This window comes from Oxyura jamaicensis, chromosome 7 (assembly GCF_011077185.1).
Source record: "Oxyura jamaicensis isolate SHBP4307 breed ruddy duck chromosome 7, BPBGC_Ojam_1.0, whole genome shotgun sequence".
Taxonomy (NCBI): domain Eukaryota; kingdom Metazoa; phylum Chordata; class Aves; order Anseriformes; family Anatidae; genus Oxyura; species Oxyura jamaicensis.
The window spans coordinates 11482264-11489130 of NC_048899.1; the positions used below are offsets into that span (position 1 = coordinate 11482264).

General features: G+C 40.0%; 1 long non-coding RNA gene across 2 annotated transcripts in view; it reads left to right on the forward strand.

Moving 5' to 3' along the window:
- Positions 1–6867, forward strand: part of LOC118169678 — a 114048-nt gene that overhangs the window by 44820 nt on the left and 62361 nt on the right. The window lies entirely within an intron of this gene.

The following is a 6867-nucleotide window of genomic DNA, read 5'->3' on the forward strand; positions in this document are numbered from 1 at the left end:
CCAAATCCCCAAACCGCTGCAAAATCTCACTTTTCTTCTCTTTCTTTTGAAGTGGGAAAGTAGTCCATACTTTGCCCACTGCTGTTGTTCAGCCTCAGCCCAACCACACCATCTTCAAAACACAGCTTCCTCTTGGGCTTAACCTCATCCAGGACTAGTGACCTCCTCTCACCAGGAACTGGACTGAACCCATGCCTGCTTGCAACAGCCATCAGAACATTAATGCTACTTGTGTTCCCCACAAAGCTGATGGGGTAGATGGAAAAATTGCATGTCATCAGGACCATTCAGCCATAACAGAAGACTGCTTCCTTATTCAATGTCCTGAAATCCAGATTTACCCTGACGTCAGAAGTACAGTGAATCCCAGCGTGCTACTGGAAGCTGTAAGGGCTTATAAAGTCTCCCAAGACACAGGAGCCAGGCTGCTCCCCATGGACTCTGTTGGGCACAGACACAACTGGGGAAGCAGAGCAGAAGCCTCCTTCCAGGGCTCCTGGCATCTGTATCGCCCTGCCAGGTCAGATAAAGCTTAATGCCACTGGGAACACTTTGTGGGTAAAAGCTGGGTTTATTGGGTTGACATGACACAAACAGCTCTGTTTTCTATAGAAAAGACAGCAACTGGAAACTGAGCAGAGTATTATACAGAACTGTAATGAGTATGTACACTACACAACATTCATCATTGCTTTTGCAGACTGACTGGGACCATAATAAATACATGACTATTTGATATATGTCCTCAAAAAGGTCATCCAGAAGCATATCCTGGGAAGCACCTCCTGGCATGAAGTGCAAGACCAGCCAAATTGTTTAACTCGCCAGTATATTTTTAGAGTTCATTTAAAACATTTTGTCATGTATATTCTCTTTTAAAGAATGATACATCACCGCTGACAGTCAGTGCATACTGTTTTCATAGCCTTGCTTTCATAAATATTATGAACAAATATCACAGTGGTATTGTTATAACGAATTACAGTGATGTGTTTCTTGAGAGAGTGCCAATGACTGGTTTATATCCTCTGTGATGTTAGTGTCACTAGAAACGTGGCACAAATCTTTTCCCAAGGTTCAGCAGTATCTTCAGGCCAATAATGCTATGCTCTTTTTTTCTTTTTTTTTCTTTCTTTTTTTTTTTTTTTTTTAACAGTTTCCTCTAGACATTGATGTATGGCCTTTTAAAATTTTATTTTAATATGGTCAATGATCTAACAACACTTATTAAGTATGAAGTTCCTTTACTGTAATCTGGAAATAATTTTCCTCTGACTCTCACCAACAGCCAAACATAATAAAATATGTATAAGCCAAATAATGTTACACGGAGACACTCAGGACTATGTAGGGTTCTCATACAACCCTGCAGCATCAGAGTTACAGAATACTGCAGTAAAGGTAGAAAAGGAAGCTCTGAGCTCTTCCCATCTACTGGCAACTTCTCTGGGAGGGGAAGAACATCTAGCAGTGCTGCAGAGAGCCTGCACCAGGTTCCCAGTCACACACCTGTCAGTCAGAAACTGGGAACATGCTCTGGGCTTTCCTTGGGGGTGCCCTGCTCTCAGTCACTGGGTACTGTCTCTGCATGAGGTCTGTTGCCTTGCCAACACCCCAACAACCTTCCCAAGTGGACCGCGTCCTTCAAGAAAGGTGTGCCAGCAGGCACCCTTAGAAAAAGAGGGCTGGATGGATGTGAAATTGTTTTTTATAAGATCTGTGGGGGAAAAAATGTCATATGTTTGCCAGCTGCTCAACTTGAGATAGGCTTGAAGTTGGAGCCATTAAAATAAAAACAGGATTTTTAACTTTTCCTTTTTCATGGATTTTAATCTAGCCTACCCTGTGAGAACAATAGTTCATTTAACTCCAGCTGTGTTCCACCACATTCATTTCAATAATGTTTGCTCTAGTGAACATACAGAATTAAGTACCTGTGTGTTCTGAAGTGGCATAGATATTTTGTCTTAGACTCTTAGAAATAGAAAAAGTTCTGCACAACAATAAACTAAGAGGAAATTATATGTGAATGTATACCTGGTCACGGCTGAAATGCCAGCCTTTGATAACAAACACACTGCACAGTACGGTAGGCATTTTTATAATATACAGAACAAGATATAATAGCAACTACCTTTGCAACTTTGCTACTTTACCCAAGACATCACATGTGCCTTCACAATAGTAACCTGTCCCAAAGAAATTATAAATGCTCTAACTCTTTCAGCATTGCAAGGCGTTTTAGATTTCACAAGGCCCCGTTTACTTCCCACATAGACAAAGACTTCTTTTCTCCCTCTCTCTCTCTCAAAAAAAAAAAAGGAAAATAGAAAAGAAAAGAAAAAGAAAAGCAAGAAAATTTCCAGAAAGATAAGGAGATCAAAAGTACTGAGTGAAAACAAAAAGTCTTTGCCTAAAAGGAGAAACCCTAAGGGGCCCAGAGCTGCAGTTTCTTAATTTGACAGGCATTTAGACGGGTAATTGATGGGGCAGTTAACATGGCTCTTGACCAAAACAGCTCATATGCGATAGCAATGTCACATTTATAACTTACCAAAAATCATGCTAATATGTATTCCATGAAAACACATCCACTTCATTAAATAGGAGAAAAAAGATCCCATACATTAATAAACACATGGAAAGTTTCAAGTTTGAAGTGAGATATAGTTATTTCATATTATTTCTACAAATAAACACACAACCAAGACATTTTCAAAACGTCTTTTTTTTTTTTTTTTTTTTCCCGTTGCATTAGGCTATGCTACCTTTGCTACAAATACAATAAAGCAAATTGTCTACAGTCCAGGTTTACAGTGGAAACCAATTGCCTCCCACACTGGGGAGAGGGAAAACCAGGTCATTTATCAAAAATCACTAATGCCTAAAGCCATGGGTCACTTTTCAACCCAAAGGATAATAGTTTTTCCTTTCAACTACAAATTCCAGCCTAGACGTGCTTTATGATACCTTTTGAAATGCCTTTTTGCCTAAAGTGTGCTCCAGTGTCACTTACCCTCAGCTGAGGCTTCTTTATATTAATCCAGAGCCACCTGTCTTCCACAGGCACTAGCAAAGCCTTAAAAGGGTAGCCAGGAAAGTTCCCCTGCTTGTGATTTTTTTTTTTTTTTTTTTTTTCAGGCCATTTGCTGACTACCTCTCTGGCAAATCCAGTGCTTATGAATAAAATATATATGTATACACTTGGAATTTGGCTTTTTTTTTTTTTTTTTTCTCTCTTCCCCCCCACACCATAAATATTGGTTACTATAGTGATTTGATGCATAAAGCAGCAGAGGAACAAAGAGATGTATATATAATAAAGGAAGCGCACCTCTATAGGTATGCTGGTCTTCACTCATGTGGTGTGCTAGGCTCTAGACAAATGCATGGAAAGAAGGTTGCTGCCACTAGGAACCTACAGGCTAGTTCTGTGATCAGGCCTGACATGCAGAAACTTGATAGTCTTTCTTGACAATGTTAACTGGTTGCCTTATGTTATAGAACAATTTTGGGCACGCCGTTGTGAAAATTAATCTTAGTATGTCTGTAGCCCTCTGCGACAGCTTGCTACTAATTACAGAGCTTACATTTATTACAGGTGCATGGGGTCACTGCTGACATTTCAACTCTTAATGGCCTTTCTTCAAGTACACACCAGAACTCAGCATGCCGGTTGTTTAGCACCAGACAGGCCTCAAACCATCAGTGGAGTCAACAACCAGCCAGCAGTGACACAATCACTAGTTGCACATGAAGTTCCTATTGGACCTTAAAAATTGCTATAGAGAAGAAAAACAGAAGTGAGTACTTCGTTGTCATTTACTGCATTACAGCAAAAAGTTGAAAAACCTCTGGAAGTGGGGATGTAGTGCTTTGCAGGAACGACAAAGGGATAGAGAACCTCTGGGAAGCAGCACCTCGCACCCACAACAGGCCACACATGAAACCATGTAAGCGAGGAGTTTGTCACTCTCGTTCCATCCACACAGAAATGAGCAGATCTATCGGGTAAAACTGGCCGTCTGCTACATGGCAGCAGTTTGAGGTGACAAGATTTGAGTAACCTGAAGGCCGAGCACTTCCCTTAGCCCTGTAAAGCAGAACTGAGGTATTCTGGCAAGACACAGAGCAAGCTTTCTGTACCCTACCTTCCTCCCCTCTCCTTTGGATAAATCTTCAAGAGCCACGAGTCCTGCAATTTGCATAACATTAGTTTCACAGAAAGATATCAATTCTTGTTTAGAGTTCCCCTGGCTACATACAGGTTAAACTAAATATCTACTAAAAGAAAAAATACTCTCAGATACCAGCGTGTGGTAACCGTAAATATTAATTTACGACTCATGAGTAACTTGGAAAATATGAATAAAGATGAAAGGATTGAAAAGAATGACTGAAAATTTTATGACTGAACATGCTGAATTTGATTAGTTATGATTAATGGGGGTCACATTTTGTTCCTTGTAAATGGTTGAGTAATCACTGTAAATCTGTGAAAATATTCACAAAAAGTGAAAGGTTTTAGCACAAACATCAATCCACACAGGAAACGTGTAGTGAGTTACTACATGGCTGCTCAAAACCTAAATCCTCTACAGCTTGTGATATTACAGTCAGCTTTCTCTTCAAGTTTCTAGCATCATTGTCTATTTCTTCCACCCAAACATGATCACATAATATCCCTGTGGCAACGACAACTCCAGCTATATAAAAATATTAAAATATGCATACATTACTGGCTAGTTTGAATTTTTACTTAAAAAAAAAAAAAAAGTAATCACTATGTTTGTGGATCTAATAACATCCCTAGCATATCAACTAAAAATAGCTGGGACTAAAATGAGGACATGTCAAGAGATCTTGAAGGTGGTCTTCAGCACTTCAACAGTGATACGAGCATCTGTACTGGGTTTGACTAGAGAAAGGAGCCAATTTAGAGACCCACTTTTTTCACAGAAAGATCTGGGCAGAGCCTCATGCTCAAGCCATGACCAAACAGTCTGCAGAGTGAAGAAAGGGAAGGCCCTGTCCAGTCTGTCCCTAGAGCCTGGAGACCATTTCTCTGCGCTACCACCCACCAAGCTGTCCACTAGTTTGCTTGCCCTTAGTCCATAAAACTCCCTGCATTGCTTGTTATAGATCTGGTACCCATGAAATCCATATCAGTTTAGGCAGAGAAAACCCTCCCTTTTCAAAACAGGTATTTCTCTGAATTCTGACCTTATCTGCTACAGACTTCATACGCTCTTCAGGCTGACTACTTTTAAGGTATTTTAATGCTTTTAATGTATTTTAATGCTGTCTCCAGGAACAGACTAACACTTCTTATTCAGAGCCCCAGTGGTGATTTAACACCCTCCCAGAAGCACACACTTGAGTTCTTCAAACTTAAAATGCAACCTGACAGCTGTTACAAACTGAAGATGCAGCAAGGTGAATTTATAAAAGTCATTTCCGTATTTGATGAATACTGCTGAGCTGTGCAAGCAGCTTTATTGAACTGTATCTGCCTTAAGTTAAAAATATCAGCCAGCAAATGCCAGATACGGGGTATAAGAATGTTCCTTGTTGCTACATATTTACTCAGTCAACTCTGTAGACAGGAACACAAAGGACCCACAGGGGATATCTTCCAGCTGCCAGGCAAAACTTGGTTTGGTTTACCGAAGCACTGAAGGTGTTTAGGTTCTGAAAGCTCTCTTGTCTTTAGAGACTACCCTCTTTAATGAAAATCTGAAACATTTTCATTGCTTTCAAACCTCTTCAGGGGTTTCATGTTTTCTGTTTTCCGCATGCTGATGAAGTGAAGTTTTCAATGTAAATAATAATAAAAAATTCAATGTAAGCAATAGAAATACACATTTATTTTCATTCCAGGTGAATCTCTCTCTCTCTCCCTCTCCCCCACCTTTTCCTTTCCAAGGAGAATATACCACTTTATCCCCCATGAATTTTGTTTTCTTTACCTGCTGGGAGCAGACTAGCCAAACTTCTACCAAAAATGCTCCTCTCCATACTAAAAACAAGGACAATCTCCCTTTTTTCTAATTCTTTGAAACGTCTTTTTTAAAAAACTCTTTCCTCCTCAGTATCCTCAGACAGTTGTGAATCCCTGCTTTCCTGCAGAAATTCTTTGAACATGTCGCCCCTTCAGGCCCACTATTGGTGCTGCTTGCATCAGGCAGGACAGGTAGGCTAGCAAGTAACTTACTTCACCATCTTCTCCCCAAGTCAGAGGGATTCCTTGGCAACGTTGTCAGCCAGGAGTCTGGGTTAAAGGGGGGACACCGCCCAGGGCTACTGCCTGGCAATCTGGGCAGTAGCCTCTCTTTTATGTGCAAACATAAGCTACTACTATTACCTGGTGGTATTGCAGCATTATCTGAATTGAGAAGCTTAAACGGGACACTGATGAAATAAATGACTATAAAATTAACCTCAATTTTAGTCACGAAACTGAGTGTTGTCTTCTGAAGTCCACAGTATAAGCCTTTTCCACTGCATCTTCTTTAGCACAGGATGCTTCTGAAACAAAAGGGAATTTTCAAGGGCAGGAAGGCTTTGGTGGAAGTGGGAGATTATATTTTTCAGACACAGATATCTGTTTTTTTGATGTCCAGGAAGTCCATATGCCAATTTCTGTCAGGTGCAAAGACAGATTTTTTCACAAAATACCTAAGGGACAGGGGGAGATATTGTAGTCACAGTCCATTTTGGTACCATGATGTAAAAAGGGTTGTGGAAGTTAAATTCAGACTGCTGCAATGGAGCAGGATAGGCTTTCCACAATAATATCCTCTACAAAACAAAACAAAACAAAATAAAATAAAATAAAATAAAATAAAATAAAATAAAATAAAATAA